The 22777-nt window shown below is 38.7% G+C and overlaps 1 protein-coding gene across 4 annotated transcripts in view; it reads right to left on the bottom strand.

Moving 5' to 3' along the window:
- Positions 1 to 22777, bottom strand: part of Cox7b2 (cytochrome c oxidase subunit 7B2) — a 112261-nt gene that overhangs the window by 72882 nt on the left and 16602 nt on the right. The gene's annotated exons all lie outside the window — the stretch shown is intronic.

Genomic DNA, 22777 nt, shown 5'->3' with positions numbered 1-22777 from the left:
GATGACAGCCTGAGTGCAGTCATAAACGACGATTCAGTTGAGTTATGATGAGACTTCTGCTCCATAGAAACAGATTATAAAATGCGTGCTATTTTAAAACGCCGTTTATGGTCATTTGTTATGCATCAGTAGAAAGGAACACAAACCCTAGGCAGCTGCAAAATTTAGAGGCCAGGGAGATACCTAAGGCAAAGAAAATATGAAACCAGAAAGGCCAATGAAGTCAGAAAGAAATCAAGGGAATTTTTTTTCAAGAAGGAGATTGCTAGCTTTCTCCAAGAGGTGACAAGAAAAGGGCAAGATAAGCCTGTGGCCTGCTAGAAACTGCCAGGTAATATGCAATCGGGGTGCTGTGAGAAAGAAGGTCTGGCCACCTACTTCTGTCCTTAAGGTTCTCCTTCCCACTTCCTAGGACAAATGGTGAAGGTGTTGATGTTATGCAAGGACTGGTAGACACCAGGATGCGTTTGCTTTCTGCTGTAGGGTCCCCTGCAGTAATAATCCTAGTTCTTCAACTGACCGCTTTGCAACTGAGTTTTACCAACAATGATCTATCTTGCCAAAGTTGTGGAAAGTTGTCCGGCTTTGTAATCTACTCAGCTGTTAACTGCTAAAGTAAATGACATCAGTCTTATTAAAAAGTCTTAGAAGAGCCAATTAGTGCCAAAGCTGTGATCCCTCCCTGTTTACAAGGCTTTGAAAGTTGGTATTTCAAAACTGGCTAACCGCACCAATCACTGTGGGCTCATTTTAATTACTAAGTAGCTGTCGTAACCTAATTTTAAACTTTTCATTGTTGTACAACATGCTTAGGTTGCCTTTTAATTAATTATTTTTCCAAAAAACATCAATACAAGTTCATCTAATGAACAAATATTATATTAATAGAGTCCTGAGCTAACTAGGTCTTGTTCAGTGAAAGCAGCTCCCTCCTGCTTTTTCTAACATTGAAAATCTGTGTACAAACTTATACTATTTATAAAGTACTGTCACACAAACAAAGACCGCTGTGCCCTAAAGTGGTTAGTATTCAGCCTTTATCTAGATTTATCTATGCTTAGGTCCCATTTTCCTAGAGTGCTTGAAAGCAATTTTTCTTCCACTCATTCAATGAAGATTTAGTGAGCACTTTCTCAGTTACATAAAGACACAAGGTAGATAAAAGCAGAGCGACACTAAAGGTTACTGTTTTAAGAGTACATCTTAAGTGTAAACTCTTCTCCTACTTCTTCAGTATATGCATAATTATGAGTATTCATATTTAATATTCATACTTTTAAAAAGCATTTTCATGTGGTAGTAATACAAACCTGTCCTTTGCTGCATCTGGTCTACCCTAGGTCTCTATTGCTTATAGGCCTAAGGAGTCAATCACTTTCTCCTGATTTACTTTGTTTCCTATTCATTATCTCAATTAATTTAATGGCAATTTAGCTCTTTAATTTGAAACACACCCTGACATGGAGGAAAGACTGCAAAGAATTTCTATTTTCCATCAAATTTTCTCTAATATTAACATGTTATATAAACTATAGGATCTTAATAGCAATCCAAAATTACTAAATAAAATAGTTTTATTTGATATTTACCCATTTCTCTATAAATGGTCTTCTCCCATCCTAAGAATCTTTCCAGGGCCCCATGTTATATTTATCTGCTACTTCTCCTTAGCATCCTCTGGTTTCCAAGTCTCTGGCTTTTCACTTCTCTTTCATGACCTAGACACAGTTTGGTTTGTTTGTTGAGCCACGGTTTCCTCACTGTAGCCCAGGCTGCTCTCCAGTTCATCCTCCTCCCTTCTTGGCTCCCTGAGCTCTGGAATTATAAGCATGTCTACCATGCTTTGCCAGAGACCAAAGTTTGCAAAAGTGCTAACTAGTTATTCTGTAGAACATATATGTAGTAATGTTCACAGAGCTACTTTAAATTAGAATGAAGTAGCGCATTTTGGTGAGAATATCACAAAAAAAAAAATACTGTTGTGAACTTGTCAGGAAATTAAACCAAGAGGCTAATGACATAGTAATATATATTAGTCCAATGATATATACCTCGATTGTTCAATTAAGCTGACATCAGATTTTTCAAAATTGTTGTAGTTAATAGATGTACTGGGAAGATTCCTCAGTCCATGCATGTTCTGCTCTTAATGTTTCCCAGTAGTTGTGTGATTGTCTGCCACATATGTTAATGTGGTAATCTGCACAATGCTCTAGTTTTCTACATTAAACCACCTTTTCTCTATTTTTGAATAAGTTATTGATTTACTTTTGAATAAACTATTGATGGCAGTGATGACTCAAACTTACTTTATTTTAGTCTTTGTGATACCATCAAATTTATCATTTGTTTTATTGCTTGATTAGTTCTAACAATGGTCATCAAATAATTGTTCAGGTTGTCTCTTATGCTAATATGACAATTATCTTTTCAACCCTGTATTTTCTTACTTCTTACACTACAAGATACTGAAGAAAATGTCCATACTTCTGTTACGCTAACCTTGAAATTGACCATTTATCTGAAAATGTTTTCTATTCTTACTAAGAGAGTAAAAACTCCTGGGAGAACAAGATCGATGATGGCTACAATCATTGTCTCTGAGGTGCTCAAGACCACAGCTATAAAATATATGTACACATACGCACATCTGCATACATACTTCATTCTCATAACTTATTATTAAACTTATGTGTTTATTTATTCAGTAAAATGCATTTGTAACCCTGAAATCAGTTCTTCAGACATTTTACAGTTTTCAATACACTGCAGAGCAGTGCTACGACTTACGCACAGAACAGTAAAAACTCCATGACATCCAACCTAGTGTGAGGCAATTCTCTGCCTTTTCATGAATTCCCATACTGTAGATATGTCTTTTGGGTGGTTCTATACATTGGCGAACTTTTATGGCCTTTTTGTGCTTTTAGTTAATGATCTTACTATCTTCATTGTCTTTAAATGTTATATTGAAATTCAATTAGTGTTCCTAAATACAGAGCACTGGGTTGTGCTTTAATGGGAAAAAGGCTGCAAGCTGTATTCAGGACTGAGCTGCATTACTGTCTGTGAATTCAATATCTAACAAAACGTGCGTTTGTATGTATTTAAAAAGAAACACACATATGAAGCAAGATTACTGATAGCTGACAAAAACGTTTGGCCTGATGGCTGAAGATGAGGAGCACTATTCATTAGCGATTGTTTCTTCTTTTGAAAAACATATTTAGTTTAATCTCCACAGACCATGTTTAATTTATTTTTAAGCGTGCAGTTTGCTTTGCCCTTCATCTGCTCTAGATAATAATTCCATCAGATGCACAGCTGGGAGAGAGGCTCTTCCACTCTGCTGTTACCTTTGCTTTACGGCTTTCTGAATGTGCTGAAGTCCAGTCACTGGCTAGCCATATTTCCTGAGTAACTGGGACCTTCCTTATAAAGTCATTACTTCTGCCCATATCTCGAAGTGTACATCTTACGTAGAGAAGGTGGACAAAATCCATGTAACGTGAAGGGCAAGGATACTGAAGGCAGAAGTGGGTCTGCATTTCAACCAACATCATGGTGTGTCTGTAAACATGGAACTGTGCTATAACTGGAAATCAGGGGTGCTGACACCTCCACTAATTGGTATTTATCATCACTGTTGTGAGTGTGTGTGTGTGTGTGTGTGTGTGTGTGTGTGTGTAAAGTGAAATTTAAGACAATTTCCAATTTTCTTTGAAGAAAGGAGTGTAATTTTGATAAGAACACTATTGAATATGTACATTGTATTGGGTAAAATGGCAATTTTCACAGTATTTTTATCATTTGTTGAGCAGAGAAGATCTTCCATCTCCTGTTATCTTCAATTTCTTTCTTCAACTCTTAGGAGTTTTTATTATATATTTTTTCAATTCTTTAGATTTATTTCAATATATTTTTTTACTATGTGATTATGTCCTGATTCTTTTTTTCAATGTTTGCTATTTATGTCAAGACTACTGATCTTTGTTTTGGTGGGGTGGGGAGAGGGACTTCACTACTACTCACTAGCACTCGCAGTGCAGGAAGGTGCTATGCACACTTCTTGAGTTGAAAAACAAGCCTCAGTATCACACAGCTCTGGGACCTGCAAGTTAAGCCAACAATCGGCACGGGAAAATATGCCCACTGGTACAACAGTTGCGTGAATGTTACGGGAGTAAGGAACCATTTTTTGATTACATCTAAGCTGCATTCCATGAGATGAATCAGATGCTGTTAAGGAAACAAAAATAAGATAACTCAATAGGTCATAGGCCCTAGAGTGTGTGTGAGTGGGGGGGTGCAACCTCCACAGCGCACAGTTCTGATCCACAGGAGATAAAAGGAAGTTCATTCAAAACAGCTAAATAGCCAATATTGGTTCAAACTTAGGAAATCTTACTGAGTTGTTTATTTTTGGTACATTTAAGAACAGCACAATTTGGTGAAAACCTTCCTGGTGATAATTAACTTAGTCCTGTATGTACAACAAAGCACAAAGTAAGCTAAACAAGACGTGACAACATCTAAAGTCTTTGTAAAATGCATGGGACATCTTCCATAAAGATGGGCTCTCTATATAGACTAAAAAAAACCAAACTCAGAATAAGAGTCTGGGGAGGATCCACTGTGGCCTTGGCCGTTCAGATGTCTCAGAGTGTACCATGTCTACTCCCAGCCTTCTGTGCAGGCACAGGTTATACAGCCCTTCCTTAAATGGACAACTCTGTGATTAACATTAGGTTCCCTCGTGCTTAAGTTTGAACGCAAGGACTTTTGTATGTCCTATGCTATAAAAGAATCCAATACTTTTATTTTCCTAAATGGAAAAATAATTTACATGATTCCTAATTACTTAAGGATATACACATTGGTCAGAAATTCTCTCAGCACTCAATGAAGCTCTCTCTTCTCAGTAGATGGCAATTAATAAAGACTGTTAAGTGGACAAACAAAGAATTAAAAACTGTGAAATGGTAAGCTGTGTGTCAATCATGTTATCATCCCTCCAAGGTTCAGGAACTTTTGCAGAAGAGACAGAAGGATTGTATGAGCCAGAGGTGGTTGATCACATGAGAAAAATAGTGTTTTCCAGACACAATAAGGTACTATACATGGACTTCTATGTGCATGTGACAGCAAGCACAGACCTACACAAACTGAACCAGACAAAATCCTAGCATAGAAGGAAGGTGGACATGTAATCTCGCCATTAACTGGGAAACAACTGGAATTTGATATCTTCTGGGAGAAGCAGAGTTAGTTTTCTTTAATGATGCAACTAACCTTTGTCAGGCTAACCAAACATCAGGGCAGCCCCTGCTCCCAGGACTTGCAGGGCAACACAAACTGGACTTGATGATGTTAAAGAGAAAGAAAAAGGCATAATTACTCTGAAGTTTGGCAGGAAATAGTGGGACAGTGCTAATGGATGGATATACTGATATGGATATATAGTGCTTCTCCCAGAAACTATGAGACTGTAAATTCCCAGTGCTAGTTATAAGATTATATGAGTTACTGGTCAGAAAGGCTCCAAAAGACATGCTTTCCTCCAAACAACACAGGCTGCTGCAACTGTTCTTTATTGTACACCAGAACTGAACGGGGAGATCTCGTTGCTGACAAACAGGTAACAGAACATAGGGAGTTAAGGCTGGGACTGAGCAGGAAGTGTCTCCTTTTTGTTTAGCTTTCACAGTGCTGAGAGGTGCTGCTTAGATTGCTAGGGGAAATCAACAGTCTAAGTGATCTGTGAATCTTGTGCGCTAAGAACCTTCTAGGTAAGGTGTGCCCTTTAGTACAACAGTGGAGTGATTACTATGTTCATTCATAACTAACCACTTTCGGGTTTGATTGGACGCCTACTCAAATTGATTTGCAATCTGATCATACCCTCTAATACCTTCTAAATATTGATGTTTACCTTTATATTTACAGACCAGGGCTATACCTCAGTCCTCATCAGAAAAGCTCACTGCAGTAGGCGGTGCTTCATACAAAAACCTGTTAAATGCCAAAAGCTGAGACTACGTGGTGCTGACATGCTTGGTTTAAATGGAGTGTCTCCACCGTCTCCTCCAAGGCTCAAGAAATAGCACAGAAGAGGTTCAGAAAGAATGTAATGTTGGTGGAGGGGACCGTGTGAGTAAAACAGTTCTCTGGACATGACAGAGCTGTTACCTCTCCCAGCAGCTGCAGTTACCTGTTCCAGACTTGAACAAGATTCTGACCTTCAAAGTTTCATCATGAGTAGACAAAGGATCCATAAAACCCCAGCCTTCCTTAAGGGGTTTCTGAGGATTTCATTTTCTTCCTTGATATAGCCAATTATTTTTGGCTTACCTCCACTCTAGTAAATAACCTTCCACCTATGCTCAAGCAAGCATTTCTAATTAAACTTAATGGGATACTCACAGAAACAGACAAGGAAGAAAAAGTGTTTCAGCAGGGGTGTGAATACAGGAAGAAGATTGGAGATGAAAATAACTAAAATCCACTTAACACACACGACCGTGAAACTAACAATACTAAGTAATGCGAAATATTTTAAGGATTGGACCAAAACTGCACAACGTATTATCTTTAGCAATACAGGGCTCATTGAAGACACTATTTTGTTACCGTATATTTGATCACACTGTGAATCCCAAGATTGTATTACTGAAAAAAAAAAGCTTTTTCTAATAGTAGTGTGGCTCTGTCTTACCACACACCTTTAATCCTCTAGCTGGAATAAAGACATGCCCTTAGTGTACAACTTTAATCCCGACCAATGAAGGTCAAGTTAGTTTGTAGAGGAAGCACTGCTGTTTAAAAGTGATGTCTGAGTGGCAGATGAAGTAACGAATCATAAAAGGTTTGACAGAATAGGATATGCCCAACTCTGACGAGAAGAGTGAAGAAAATACGGCTACTTACGAAAGACCAGTGAGAGAGGACAAAAGGGAGGAAGAGGCAGTTTTACCAGGAGAGTTCCACAGAGAAAGGTTGAAAAAAGAGCAGGCCAGACACAGATAAAGACAGAACAAGCCAGAGAATTAGAAGGGGCAGAAGATTAGAACAGATTGCTAGAGTTAGTCTAAGGTCAAGCGGAATAATTCAGGAGAGGCTGAGAAAGAAAAGCCAGACTGAATCAGTTAGCATGGGGTGAAATTTTGAGCCATAATAGCTGAGCTGACCAGCCGGCTAGAGACCAGAAGGAACTAGAAAAGGCATGCTTATTGAGCAGTAAGTACCTGAGGCTACAAACATTCTAGGCCTAGACAAGGTTTTACAGAGACTAGAAGCTTCTAGGACTAGGTCCAAGTTAGCAGACAAAGGCAGGAAACCTGCAAGCAATTACACCAGGCAAATAAAAGTTATTTTTACACTACTTTGTTTCTTCATTATGTCTACCTTATTATGTTGTTATATAATAAGCTTTCTTGGGTAGGTGTATATGTGTCTTTTACTGTCACTCTGAAACCAGTATTCATTTTATCATTGCGACCTATAAAATATTCTATAAAGATAGATTTATATAATGGTATGCTAATAAAATATGACTAAATGATATATTAATTTATCTGATTCTACATCATCTATAAATCGACATTTTTTTTCTTTTTCTAGAATCTAGGTTTGTCACATATAACATTTAAAACAAAAACATTAAATGTCTTACTTACAATAATTGCAAATATAAAGTAATACTTGCATCAGCAATTGTCAAAAAAAGAATTTTTAGGAGCTCCTATTAACTTTGGATGATTTAGACTACATAGTACAATGAGTATAAAGTTGGAATTACCCAGGCCCCGGATCTATGACTCATCAAGGAACATCAAGGAAAACAGGGTGGAAAGATTACAGCCGGAACACTAAGATGTCTGCTCTGAAGCAGTCTCTCCTAGAAATGGCTGCATGAACAGTAATGAACAGTACTATTAAATGGACATAGTAATGTTTAAGGAGGAAATCTCACGGGCTCTCATCTGTAGACGAAGAGCCATAGGAAACTGCTGACCACTTCAAGATTAGCCTTTCCTAGGGATGCACCCCTTTATGGGTTGACAGAGTAATGCAGACCAACAGATGTCTATTATAAGGTTTCCATAAGCCCCTGGAAGAATACACTTGTGTGTACATAAACAAATACAGTTCAAATGAACTTTTCTCATCAGAGGTGACAGTGTTCCCTCCAAGAGACAAAGACCATCTGACAAAAACCTAACATCAGACACAAAAGACCCTCTTTTGAGTTGTTGATCAGTTGTTCCAAAATATTTGCAAATATAATATAGTCTATTGCTGTTGCCCTTGGTTCCCAACAGTGGAGGAAAGTAAGTCCCTGCTGCTAAAGACACCGTGCACTCCACACACAGGGCCCAGAGGCCACTGAGCTGGAACTGAGCTGAATGTCTCCTCTCTGAGGACTAACTTTCAGGGAGGGGGAGGGGAAAGGAATAGGGGAGTTTGTGGAGGGGAAACTGGGAAGTGGGATAACACTTGAAATGGAAATAAAATAACCAATAAAAAAATGAAGGAAAGAAGGAAAATGTCATGCAAGCTTCGAAAAGAGGGAAGCAACGAGCAATCCTATCAAGCTCTGGACCTAGAAATCACAGCAATAATGAGCAGAGCACGGTAACCTGGAAGGCCTAATGGCAGCATGTCTGCTCTACACTGGTGGTAAGAAAGGTCTCAAATGGTTCTTAAGACTGACTCATGAAGAGAAAAGCCTGGGCACTGGAAATCTAGCTAACTCCTCACTGGTAATGAAGTTCCAGATCCTGGAAGAGAACTTAGAACCACCACTTTACTAAACCAGCGTATTCCCTAGTAACAACCTAAATACTGCCCGTATGCCCATCCCTTAGTCCTCACCCCGCCCCAAGGAATCTCTCTTCAAAACAGAAAGAAAACCACAGCCTATCAAAATGCAGACCTGTGGAGCCCAGTCCAAATGAATACATCTACAAAATACTCCTGTACCCAAGGCTCAAAGAACATTACTGAAGAGGAATAATAATAATAATAATAATAATAATAATAATAATAATAATATAATTAGTAGTGATTATCAAGAAATGGTCTGTTACAAGATTTCAATAGTCCTGTGAAGAAACAGTTGTATATCCAGAGAAATGCAGTTGCTATTGCCTTCCTGTACAAAATATCATGACCAAGAAACAAGATGGGGAGGAAAGGATTTATTCAGCTTACACTTCCACACTGCTGTTCATCACCAAAGGAAGTCAGGACAAGAACTCACACAGGACAGGAACTTGGAGACAGGAGTGGACGCTAAGGCCATCTAGGAACGCAAGACTACTGGCCCAGGGCTGGCACCACACACAATGGGCTAGGCCCTCTCCTCTTGATCACTAGTGAGAAATTGCCTCACAGCTGGATCTCATGGAGGCATTTCCTCAAGGGAGTTTCCTTTCTCTGTGATAACTCCAGTTTGTGTCAAGTTGACACACAAAACCAGCCAGTAGAGTTTAGAATATTATACTTTACTTTTAAAGGCCATTTATGAAAAATGTAATAGCATTGAATGAAAATAATTCTTAAATTGATTCAATTTTGTCTACTTCATGCAGGTAGGTATTTAGGTAGTTAAGTACATAAAACCAAATAAAGTGATGATTTAGCTGTTTGATTATCTAATTGATAATTAGCCTTCCTTTGTATTGAGGGAAAATAACTCATATATTTTTCACAATTCCAAAAATAGTCAAGTATGGCTGGCTTTATTTTAGAGCCTGTAAAGTACACAGTTACATGAAAACAGTTAAGGTAACTATAGAATATTTATGATCTGGATTATCTGCCTTTTTGCCAAGTTCCTACAAATCAGTGTGTATTAAAACCCAGGAATAGAGTGGGATGATGTGCCCATGATTTTCCTTCAAATCTGTTGTCCAACATCCCCCAGATCTGCCACGCTTCACTTCACACACCTCAGCGCGGTTTGGAAGACTGGAACATTAATCTTTGCTGCTCAGGATTACACTACCCTGACTTCCATCATGCTAAGCTATCTTTCTCAACTATAAAATCAAGTTGTCCTCCTCTGACCCTTTCCATTGCCCCTCACTCTGAGGACAGCCTTTTCAAATAAAACTGTATTTCATATTTGAATAGAAAATACCACAATACAAACTACTTTTATTGCCTTATCACCCTTTTCATTTAAAGGATAAAATGAGTCACTTTGAGCTAAAAAACAGTCATAGAAGGAAAACATTTTGTACTTAATATGTCTTAAAGCTACTAAGAAACAATTTTATTTATCCAAACTTATCAAATGTTTTGTGTCTGTTTTGAGAAGCATACAATGGTGAGATACATTTTCACTAGAAGAAAGTCACAACTATAGTTAAGTTCTGAATTTCAGTTAGGTAAAATTATCAAGAGAAACTGAAATAGTTGGAACAATAGAAATAAACAGTAATAGAAATGTATAATAAAGGAAGGATCATTTAAGGTTAAAAGTTAAAGCTGTACAAATCCCAGGTTAAGAAAAGCAGACAGCACTGTCCACATTATACCAGTTCTCATGAACAGATACGACACATACATTAGATAAGAGAGAAGGTGTCAGATGATGACAAGTCAGAGCCTAGTGATTAAGGGCACAAAACTGGAGGCTGATGACAAGACTCAACATCTCACCTCTCACCTACAACATCAATGATTCCAGAATTCCTGACAGGAGTGTGTGTGTGTGTGTGTGTGTGTGTGTGTGTGTGTGTGTGTGTGTGTGTGTATGTGTGTGTGTGTGTGTTTGTCTTACTAAATCGTCACTATTATAAATAAAAACACCAGAGAACTTGTGTGAGAATAAAATTAAGCTATACAAAAAATTAATAACCCATACAAGCTAATTTGGGTTAAGTGGAAAACAACTATGTCAGTGAAATCCATTTTACTTGCTTTAACCAGACCACCAAAATGATAAATTTCTACTTAGACTGTTGAAAACGAATCATGAGGTCTGGGTTCTAGTTGAAGTTGGCTTCATTTTTTATTTCTAGACCTCAGTGGTGTCATGAAGAGGTGGTACACTTAATAAACTTTACACTTCTTGCAGCTTTCAAATTCCTACAATCTGGAGAGCTAGGAGGAAAACAAGTGTCTTAATACTGCTTCTTACAAAATATTTTCACAGTAGGAACTGAAATAGTGGAGCATTTCAACATATTTATGTAACAGCTGACTGAATTAAACAAAGAGTGAGGAGAATTTCCCAGTGGGAAAGCTACAGAAGTAAAATTGATCAAAGCAAAGAGTTTCCAGGACGTATGCAGCACTGAGATTTCAGTGATTAGAAGAAAAGCTCAGCAAAGCAATTAGTAGGATAGGAAGAGTGGCAGCAGGAAGAGGAAACTTCCCTCACCTTCCGTGCATGTCTGTGCCACCGTGAAAAGGATTTCAACATTCACTTCATAGTAGCTTTATAATAGCAACTTTAAAACTTTACTTGGAGAGTCTTACACATGCCATGGTATAGATATACAAAATATCTAAACTTATTAAGGTATGTATAAACATTATTTTTTATAACATAAGAAATACACACATAGCTAAATAAAATTTTAAAACATTATTCAAATAGGAAGTGAACTATTAGCTTTAGGAATTGTAAATATCAATGGTTTCCCAGATAGAAGTACAAAGTAAATGGGGCACGGAAGGAAGGAAGGAAGGAAGGAAGGAAGGAAGGAAGGAAGGAAGGAAGGAAGGAAGGCAAAGTGACTCATCCCTGGAAATGCTGTCCAGCCCCTACGTGCACACTGCTTCCAGGAGAGAGTGCAGGCCCAGGGTTCCTATATCCAACTCTACAACTAGAGAAGCAGAGAGGTATTTATGTAACATTTCTGTATTCAACTGTTGGAACGTCATTTAAACCAAACAGACATCTCTGGAGCATATGTGTGCTCACTAGATGACAGCTTTAACAGTAAATCTCCAGTTCATAAAAAGCTATAGCAAAATAGTTGCTAACAATAAAATTTTGAATGTTTAAGATGATAAAGCATTTTTCCTCATAAAAACATGGATTACTATATAAATCATCAATTTATGGGAAAACCAGTTAGCATGGGAGCTAGATGTCTGCACTTACAACTACTGAGATTTCATTACTACCCTAAATTTCAATTCCAGCAGTATCTCATACATCTCACACATGTATGTGCGCACACACACACACACACACACACACACACAGACACACACACAGGAAGCAAGATGGGCAAGGTCAGAATGATTTTTGGAAATGTGAAAAAATTAGTGAGAAGGAACAAGCATGTTATTTTTAAGGGTACCTTGAAAACTGTTCTGATAACAGTGAACATTTCACACTGGGAAGCGAAGCAGGTCATAGGCATGAAAAGACACAGTTATAATGCTCAATTTAACATTCACTACACAACAAATATTAAAACCTAATACCTTAATAAATTGCCATTATCCATTCATTTTCCTCCCCAGTGTCAATTAATGGCTAGCTGAATCCTTTATTGTCTTTATGGCTTGTTAAGAGAGATAAAGTTTAATTGATAACACTTATATGCAGATTATACATGCATATGGGCAAAGTTGTCAAAGCCTCTGCTTCTAATTCAGACAAGAAAAAAACCACCTGCAAATAGGGTTAGCACTTCTTCTTCAGTATGTGCTGCTGAGGGAAAAAACAAAACGAAACAAAACAACAACAAAAAAAAAGCAACCCCTGATGACTGTTTAAAAAATTTATTCTAAGATCAGCAGGTAAAAGCATTTGCTGCCAAGTGTGATGACCTCAGTTCAACCCACAGGCCTATACAGTGAACAAAGATAATTGACTCCTACAATGTGTTGTAGTGCTCTCTCTCTCTCTCTCTCTCTCTCTCTCTCTCTCTCTCTCTCTCAAAACTAAAATCAACTAGTTAAACAATCACGAAAATAGTTGTTGGGATAAAAACTTGCATAAGTACTCCCTTCTTTAAAGTTCAAATATATTATATCATCATTAAAAGTATTTTTTCTTGAGAAAATCACAAAAGCTACATTTAGTTACTTGAAAGTATCTTTAAACAGTTGAATTATTATAATTTCTCAGATTTTCCTTCAAAATAACCTAGGAAACTTTTCAAGCCTTACATAGTGTTTAATTTTAATGGCAAACATACACACATGTGGAACAGTGCAGGAACACCTTCATCATATGTAGTGAAAGGTAAGTCACTGAGTAACTCAAATATTCAACTATTGGGGTTGCAACTGATGATACAGTCTCCTTCATGTAAAGAATGAAGGCTTCGGAAGACAAGGAGCTGTGCAGAGAAGAGAATAGAAGGTTAGGGTTTTCCCAGTGAGCAAGAGTGAAGTAAAGCTATAGAAACGGTTACATTAAGGAAATAACTCATACAAAACCATCGTGGAAGCAAACTGAAAAGAGCGTATCAGAAACAGAGGCCACAGCTTCCTCACGCCTCACGGGAAACCAGCAAAGTGAAAAGTGTGATGGGGTCAGTGCTATTCTAAGGTTCTGTCTCTAACATACTAAGGCAGCATGTGGGCTTTACCCTCTGTTTCATGAACAGATTAGGTCAGTATTTTGTACATTTCAGTCATTAAGAGTTAAAATATGCATATATGGTTCTAGAACTTTAAACTGGTATACCTCAAAATTATACCACATGTAATCGTATTTGTTTTGTACAGAACAACAATCAAGAATTTTCTATAAGCAAGAACCTTTTATAAAATTACAGCTCATCCCTTTCCCCAATTCCTGAAACTTCTGATAATGTTAAGTACATGTATACATGTTTGTGTATATGTTTACATGTCTGCATCACAGGCTTGCAAAAATTCAAAATCAGAACCCCAGTAAACAAAAATTGACTTAAAAGTATCACATTCCTTTCAAATGTAAGGCAGAATTGAGAAATCAGAGTATATGCTCATAGCAACCTCTCATGTATGACAAAAATGTTCAATTTTATAGTTAGGACAATTCACAAATATGAAGTAGAGTTTCATTTCTATATTTGTGACAAAAACACACGTGCATGTGCAACCAGAGGAAGTGGTCTGGAGCAAGAAACTGGGACAATCCCCAAACCCTGGAAATCTCATCATAAGACTGGCAGGAGTTAGGACTACTTTCTCTTTGCTCTTAACCTACAAGCCATGCTCCAGTAAATGACCTCAACCCCGCCAATTCTTAGGACAGTAAAGTAGTCTTTGGCCAAATTATAGGTTCAGCTTCCTCTCTCTGGATCAGAGCATGCCCAGCAGGTTCCTGGAATTCCTCCTCATGTAAAAGAAGCTTCCCCCGCAACTCAGCCCCACCCTGAAGACGCCTACTAACTCCCCTTTTCACCCAGAATAAAGCTGAACGGTCTCAATGAAGCTGTTCCTGGAAATCATTCTGTCATACTCAGAGCAGTCTAAACCCTGTCCCCACAAACCTCTGCTCCCCTCACCCTGTGGGCTGGTAGCCAATCACCTCCAAGGAAGGGAAGACATCCAAAAAACACCCATAACAATAAGCAAGTTAGGGAGGGAAGAACTTATTTTAGCTCACAAGTCCTGGTTACAGTCCATCACAGCAAGGATGGCTGAGTCGTACCTTAAAACCTGTCACACTACATGCACAGTCAAAAGAAGCAAAGTGAAAGAATGCATCATCAGTACTGAGCTCACTTTCTCCTCTCTCACGTGCTCCAGGACCTAAACCCAAGGAGTGATGTTACTAACAAATGGCATTGTCTTCTCATATCACTCAATGTATTTGCATCAAGGCAACTCCCATAGGGAGCTAGAAAAGATCATTCTGAGTGAGGTAACCCAGACCCACAAAGACAAACATGGTACGTACTCCTCACTTACAAGTGGATATTAGCTGTAAACAATAACCATATTACAATTCATAGACCCAAGGAGTTAATTATCAAGGAGTGTTCAAGAAGGGACGAGTAAGTCTCATTGAGAATGGAAACAGAATAGACACTGTAGGGAGATGAGAGGACTGGACAGAGAGTAAGGGCTGGAGATGGAAACAGAAAGGCTCACTGAGGGGAAGATAGAGGGAAAGAGTACTAGGAAAGAGAACTGGTATCAGGGGGTATCTATGGAACAAGCTAGAAACCCAAAGCAATGGAGATTCTTAGGAATCTATGCATGGAGGGACCTTAGCTAAGATCATAGGAATGGGGGTGATGGAGCCTGAACCAGTCACTTACCATAACCAGAGAACACTTCCAGTGGGGGACTGGGACACCAACACGTGCACAAAACCTTCAACCTACAATTCGTTCTGCCTCCAAATGTGCTGGCTGGCAGCAGCACAGAAATTGTGGGAGTGATCAAGCAATGACTTGAGGTCAATGCCAGGGGGAGAGAGAGAGAGAGAGAGAGAGAGAGAGAGAGAGAGAGAGAGAGAGAGAGAACGAGAACACATCCTTGACACTACCAGAAGGGCCAGGAATCTGAGGCCCCCTCTAAGAGGTGCGTATCCGCCTATAATCCCAGTGCCGAGGAGGGTAAAAAGGCAGGAGGAACCTTTGGGCTTCCAGGCCAGCCAATCTGTCAGCATCAGGGAGTCCCAGGTTAACTGGAAATCTATGAAGACACCCAATAGTGAACTCTGCTTCCCACCTACATGCACACACAAGCTCAATCAAGATTCGAGAAATCAACTGCTTATGCTTAAGGCTAAGGCAATAAGGAAAAGGAAGAAGGTTGTGAGGTGAGGATTACAGAATTACATGGAAAGGAAACACTGGCAAGAGGCAATCACATTCCAGATGAAACACAGAAGCTTCCTCTCATCTGATAGTATTAACAATGACCAGGGTGAGTGATTATTTAGTCAGGAATGGGTTACCACATTAGACACATCCAATGAATAACACTGTTCAAGAAGAGTGTGTTTTCCATTTATGCCAACAGTTCTGGGTTTAAGGTTCTGGGTCGGCCAGTTACTGGGAAAATAAATAGGAACAGCACATGTTCTTTCTGAGAAGCAAGCAGCATTTATCTCACAAGTCTGCGGAAAGACTTATGTGATAGTTAGCTTTGTTTATTTGACACTGTCCAGATTTACCTGGGAAGAGTCTCAATGGTCTACTGTCTGGCTGACACTTTTAGGACCGTATATTTTTATCTAGTTTCTAGGAATATATAACTTTGATTTTTATTTCTATAACCAAAAGTAACCCATTCAAAAATTGAACTAAAGCCACTTTACAGCATATAAAGAAATAAATCCATAAGTCAGGAGTCAAGAGTCAAGATTCATGTCATCATCACATCCTCGCCTCATACCTTGGAAAGTTTCTTCATCCTAACTTTCTACATCAGTAAAGTGAGACTGTCAATGAGTCCTCACCTCACCAGGCTTTGTGTTAGTTAGACAGAAAATAGGAAGCTGTAATAGTTTACTGAATTCTATTATTATTTTACTAAATATATAATTTTGTTCTTTAAATAACAGCTAAATTCTATTAATAAAGTTTCTATGATATTCAATTTGATATCCAATGGCAAAAAGCTACAACAGGATACAAAATCTACTTGCTGCCAGACAAAAAAGATACATACTATCTTGTTGATCAGTTCAAATGAAAGAATACACAGATAAACACCTCCTGATTTTAGGACACTGTTGTAAGGACAAAACGACAACCAACAGATTGGGAAAAGATCTTTACCAATCCTACAACAGATAGAGGGCTTATATTCAAAATATACAAAGAACTAAAGAAGTTAGACCACAGGGAGACAAATAACCCTATTAAAAATGGGGTTCAGAGCTAAACAAAGAATTCACAGCTGAGGAATGCCGAATGGCTGAGAAACACCTAAAGAAATGTTCAACATCTTTAGTCATCAGGGAAATGTAAATCAAAACAACCCTGAGATTTCACCTCACACCATTGAGAATGGCTAAGATCAAAAACTCAGGTGACAGCAAATGCTGGCAAGGATGTGGAAAAAGAGGAACACTCCTCCACTGTTGGTGGGATTGCAGACTGGTACAACCATTCTGGAAATCAGTCTGGAGGTTCCTCAGAAAATTGGACATTTTACTGCCTGAGGACCCAGCTATACCTCTCTTGGGCATAGACCCAAAAGATGCCCCAACATATAACAAAGACACGTGCTCCACTATGTTCATCGCAGCCTTATTTATAATAGCCAGAAGCTGGAAAGAACCCAGATGCCCTTCAACAGAGTAATGGATACAGAAAATGTGGTACATCTACACAATGGAATATTACTCAGCTATCAAAAACAATGACTTTATGAAATTCGTAGGCAAATGGTCGGAACTGGAAAATATCATCCTGAGTGAGGTAACCCAATCACAGAAAAACACACATGGTATGCGCTCACTGATAAATGCCTATTAGCCCAAATGCTTGAATTACCCTAGATGCACAGAACACATGAAACTCAAGAAGGATGACCAAAATGAGAATGCTTCACTCCTTCTTTAAAAGGGGAACAAGAATACCCTTGGGAGGAAATAAGGAGGCAAAGTTTTAAAACAGAGACAGAAGGAACACCCATTCAGAGCCTGCCCCACATGTGGCCCATACATATAGAGCCACCCAATTAGACAAGATGGATGAAGCAAAGAAGTGCAGGTCGACAGGAACCGGATGTAGATCTCTCCTAAGAGACACAGCCAGAATACAGCAAATACATAGACGAATGCCAGCAACAAACCACTGAACTGAGAACGGGACCCCTGTTGAAGGAATCAGAGAAAGGACTGGAAGAGCTCGAAGGGGCCCGAGACCCCATATGAACAACAAGGCCAAGCAACCAGAGCTTCCAGGGACTAAGCCACTACCCAAAGACTATACATGAACTGACCCTGGACTCTAACCTCATAGGTAGCAATGAATAGCCTAGTAAGAGCACCAGTGGAAGGGGAAGCCCTTGGTCCTGCCAAGACTGATCCCCCAGTGAACATGATTGTTGGGGGGAGGGTGGTAATGGGGGGAAGGATGAGGAGGGGAAGGGGAGGGGGAGAGGTTTAGGGGGATGTTGGCCTGGAAACAGGGAAGGGGAATAACAATCGAAATTTAAATAAGAAATACTCAAGTTAATAAAGATAAAAAAAAGCCATGGATTTGTCTCAAACTCTTGAAAACTAGTTGAAACGGATAATTTAAAACATAAAGCCGGGGTTGGGGATTTAGCTCAGTGGTAGAGCGCTTGCCTAGGAAGTGCAAGGCCCTGGGTTAAGTCCCCAGCTCCGAAAAAAAAAGAACCAAAAAAAAAAAAACAAACAAACAAACAAACAAAAAAAATAAAGCCAAAATCCACTGTATATTTGATTTTTCTGAGTATTACAAATGTAACTGGGAGGAGAGGAAGAAATTCAAAATGTACTAGTAGTATTTTTAAGATCCACAAGATATGTCTCAAAGAGTTGTTTTCATTGAAATGAAAATAGAAAAAAAGACCTTCAAAGAATGAATGAGACAATTTTCACCTATGCAGACTTCACTAGACTAAATTTTTAGTTGTAACATTTACTACAAAAAAACTAAAACCAAAAAAAAAAAAAAGCTGGTATCTATGAACTATTCGGTAGTCTTAAGTTACTTTTCTCCTGCTGTGAAGAGACACCAATCAAGGCCATGTATAAGTGGCATAAAAATTGTGGGGGTGGCTAACCAATGACCAGTCCAGCTTGAGACCCATGCCACAGGAGGGAGCCCTTCCCTGAAACTGCCTGGAGAATCTGAAACCAAAACCAATAATCTACTATACTCACAGACTGGTCCCTAACCTGTTATCAGAGAGGCTTCATTCAGCAATGACAGAAACAGATGCAGAGACCTACAGCCAAATATTAGGCAGAGTTCAGAAAATCCTGGTGAAAGGGGAAGAAGGATTGTAGGACACAGAGGGGTCAACAACACCACAAGAAAACCCACAGAGTAACAAACCTTGACTCATGGGGCTCACTGAGACTGAACTAATAATTAAGGAGGCTGCACAGATCTAAAATAGGCCCTCTCTATATATGTTTTAGTCCTGTAGCTTGGTGTTTTTATGGGACTCCTAACAGTAGGAGGGGGCTGTTTCTGATGCCTCTGTCTGCTTTGGGGGCCCTTGTCCTCCTACTGGGTTTCTTTGTCCAGCTTAATATGAAGGAAGTTGCTTAATCTTATTGCAACTTGATATGCTAGGTTTGGTTGATATTCCTGGGTGGCCTGCCCTTTTCTGAAAGGAAATGGAGGAGGTGAAGATGGGGTGGGAAGGGAAGAGGTCAGAGGGATGAAGAAGGTGGGAGGTAGAGAAAGGGTGGGAGGGACAGGAACCTGTGGTCAGAGTGTAATACATGAGAGAATAAAAAATACACAATATCCATAAAAGAACAAAAACGAGTAAAATGAAGCACTGAATTGGGAGCTTGCTTACAGTTTTAGATTAGTCTGTTTCCATCAGGGTGGGGAGCATGGCAGGCAGCAGGCAAGCAGGCCTGGCGCTACAACAGTAGTTGAGTGCTTACAACTGATCCACGAGGTGGAAGGAAGCAGGGAGACAGACTAGGCTTGGAGTGGGCTTTTTAAAACTCAAAGCTCACTCCAAGTAACACACCCCTTTTAAGAAGGCCATACCTCCTAACCCTTCCTGAACTATCACCTGGGAACTGAATATTCAAATCTGTGAGTCAGCCGTATGAGGGCCATTCTCATTCAAACCACCACATATTCCATTGTTGTAACTACCAAAGAGCATATGGTCCATTCTGCTGATTCTCTTGTAAACTCTTATTGCTGTTTTTCCAAAAGTAGAAGGCATGCTCACACATTCATTATATTGAAAATCAACTTCATGTTTAGTAGTTATGTTTCATATAGACTGATAAATTTTGAAAGCATAATATATTATTGGTTCATTATAATTACCTATTAGCATGTAAATGCAAATCTGAAAGAATCAGGCTGCCCACCCAGGCCGTGATCTCACTCTTTCAAAGGATGATCCAGATCATCTGACCAGCCTGCTTGCGCACTTCAAATACAGAATTACACACATGAGCCACCACGTTCAGGTTTTAACCCAGAGCATTGGGCATGATAGTGAAGCACTTTAATTAAGCTATATCTATATCCTAATATTTAAAAGGGGGCAAACTTGTCCCACTATCTGCAAACCAGAATTTTTGAAAAGTTCTCTAAATTTTAACATGCTTATAAAATCTGCAATAATGATATAAAACTCTAATGTTTGATTATTAAATATATAACCATAATGCTGTGTTTATGTGTGTATATATATATGTGTGTGTATATGTGTGTGTGTGTATATATACATATATATATACATATGTATATATCATTTTTGACATATGTGCTGTTATCAAACAGATCTTCTAAGTGTTCTCTGAAAATTACAGGCACATTTATGATTTCGAGTGTTACATACTGAAAATACTTCCTAGCACCCCTCTGCCTCCAGATGTATGGCTGAGTCTTAACGCTGCATAATTCACTTAGATAGCATAATACCTGTATACGACTGCTATACTTTATAACTCCTATGCAATGTATCACTATTCAGTACCCTTTCTTTCAATTTCACTCTGCTTTTTAAAACCTTTGGGGGCATTGCAAACATTTTAGATATGTCACAGAATGAAACAATCACTAAACAAAAACATCAATTCAGTAGACTGTGAAAGCACTGTGTTTTAAAGTTTTCTTCAAAAACAGAAAAACCACTCAGTGCCTGCTCACTTGGCCCAGCGGCTTCTGAGGTTCAAGTTAACCCTTCACTTCTCTCTACATCGTCGTTTCTTCATCTGCCCTTGGAAAGAGCTCAGGCTCACTGCACAGTTAGAGGCCCCAGACTATTTCAGCTCATTTTTACTGGTTAGATGATAAGTTTTGCCATTCCAGTCCACACAATAAACATGATATAGATTAGATTTTTCTAAAACAACCCTTTTAGCATTACCTAATCTTGATTGAGACACTAGTATGCCTCTGCTGGTTATGAGTAAAAACATAGACTCTTTAAAAGAACAATGATCCAACTCTCAGTAATAGCGTGCTATTTTTGTAATCAACTGGATAGCCAAGATTTCTCAGCTATTCTTCCTTCCATAAGAACAAATTTCTTTTTCATTCCCCATATTCCAGACTTATTCTTTCGATCACTCCACTGAATGGGAAATATATATTTGTTTGAATTTGCAATTTATTTATCATCCAATTCTGTAATTTAGCAAATACCATCTAACTAGAGAGTAGCTCACTAAATACAAGTAGTATCTCACTAAATACAAATGGTATCACTAGATTATAAATAGTATCTCACTAAAAGCAAGCCCTGAAAGGCTAATTAAAGTGCCAAAAAGGGGGACTAGCAAGATGCCTCAGCTGGTAAAGACACCCATCTGTCAGCCAGTCAGATCACTTGAGTTTGACCACCAAGGAACACAAGGTCAAAGGCTCTTCCTTCCCACAGGCATGCACAAATAAATAAATGTAATTTTAAAACATTTTAAAAAGTAAAACTGCCTGTGATGGACATAGAACTCATCATCTGTACTACAGAGTTGCTAATATCAGAATCACTACTGAAAAAGTTGATGATCTTAGCAAAATAAAATGCCAGTCTGCCAATTCCATTTTTCAATAATTTCAAAATAAAATAAAGTAAGCTCTTCTTACACTTACTATTAATAGTGAGAACTACCTCAGTAGATTTAAAATTAAATGCACATGTTAATCTAACAAGAAACAAACAAACCAACAAACAAAAGCCATAAAACTTTGGGACCAGCAGCTGAGCACTCCTTCAAAATGTATTCTACTTTTCTTGTGTATTTCTCTCCTATTCTGTTACCAAGGCAAATGATTGAGCAAACACTGGAAAAGGGAGGCTGGTGCAACATATTAAATGGTGAGCAGAATTGATTTTATTTAAAAACATGAGAACATTAGTTATTTGAGATAACAGGAATATCATTTTGCAAGCTAAAATTATACTACTAAACTCTCTAATAAAAATATAACTTATATAATAGGAATTTTAGCTCCAATTCTTTGTGAAAGGGAAAAGGGTTTTATTATTATTATCATTATTATCATTATTATTATTGGATAGTTTATGTATTTACACTTCAAATGTTATCCCCTTTCCTGGTCTCCCTTCTCCCATATCCCCTCCCCCTGCTTCTTCTATGAGGGTGCTCCCTCCCAACCACTCTCTCTCCCCTCACCACCCTGGCATTCCCCTACACTGAGGAAAAGAGCCTTCACAGGACCAAGGGCTTCTCCTCCTCCTGATGCCAGACAGTGCCATCCTCTGCTACATGTGCGAATGGAGCCATGGGTCCCTCCATGTGTATTCTTTGGTTGGTGGTTTAGTCCCCAGGAGCTCTGGAGTGGGTAGGGTGGTTGGTTGATACTGTTGTTCTTCCTAAGGGGTTGCAAACCCCTTCAGCTCCTTCAGTTCTCCCTCTAACTTCTCCATTGGGGTCCCTGTGCTCAGTCTGATGGTTAGCTCCAAGCATCTTAATCTGTATTAGTAAGCAAAGCCTCTCAGGAGACACCCATATCAGGTTCCTGTCAGCAAGCACTTCTTGGCATCAGCAATAGTGACTGTGTTTTATGACTGTCTTAGCTTGATTTCAGTTTTATTTACCATGTACTCCTGATCAATCTCAAAAGACTAAAGAATGACAAAGATTGATTTATTTTCTCCATCCTACCTATAACATGTCTAAGTGACAGTACAAACTGTGCCATTAGAT

The sequence above is a fragment of the Rattus norvegicus genome, chromosome 14, assembly GCF_021556685.1.
Source record: "Rattus norvegicus strain SHRSP/BbbUtx chromosome 14, alternate assembly SHRSP_T2T, whole genome shotgun sequence".
Taxonomy (NCBI): Eukaryota; Metazoa; Chordata; class Mammalia; order Rodentia; family Muridae; genus Rattus; species Rattus norvegicus.
The sequence above is the reverse complement of the archived record's forward strand: the minus strand, read 5'-3'. Positions and strand labels throughout refer to the sequence as shown.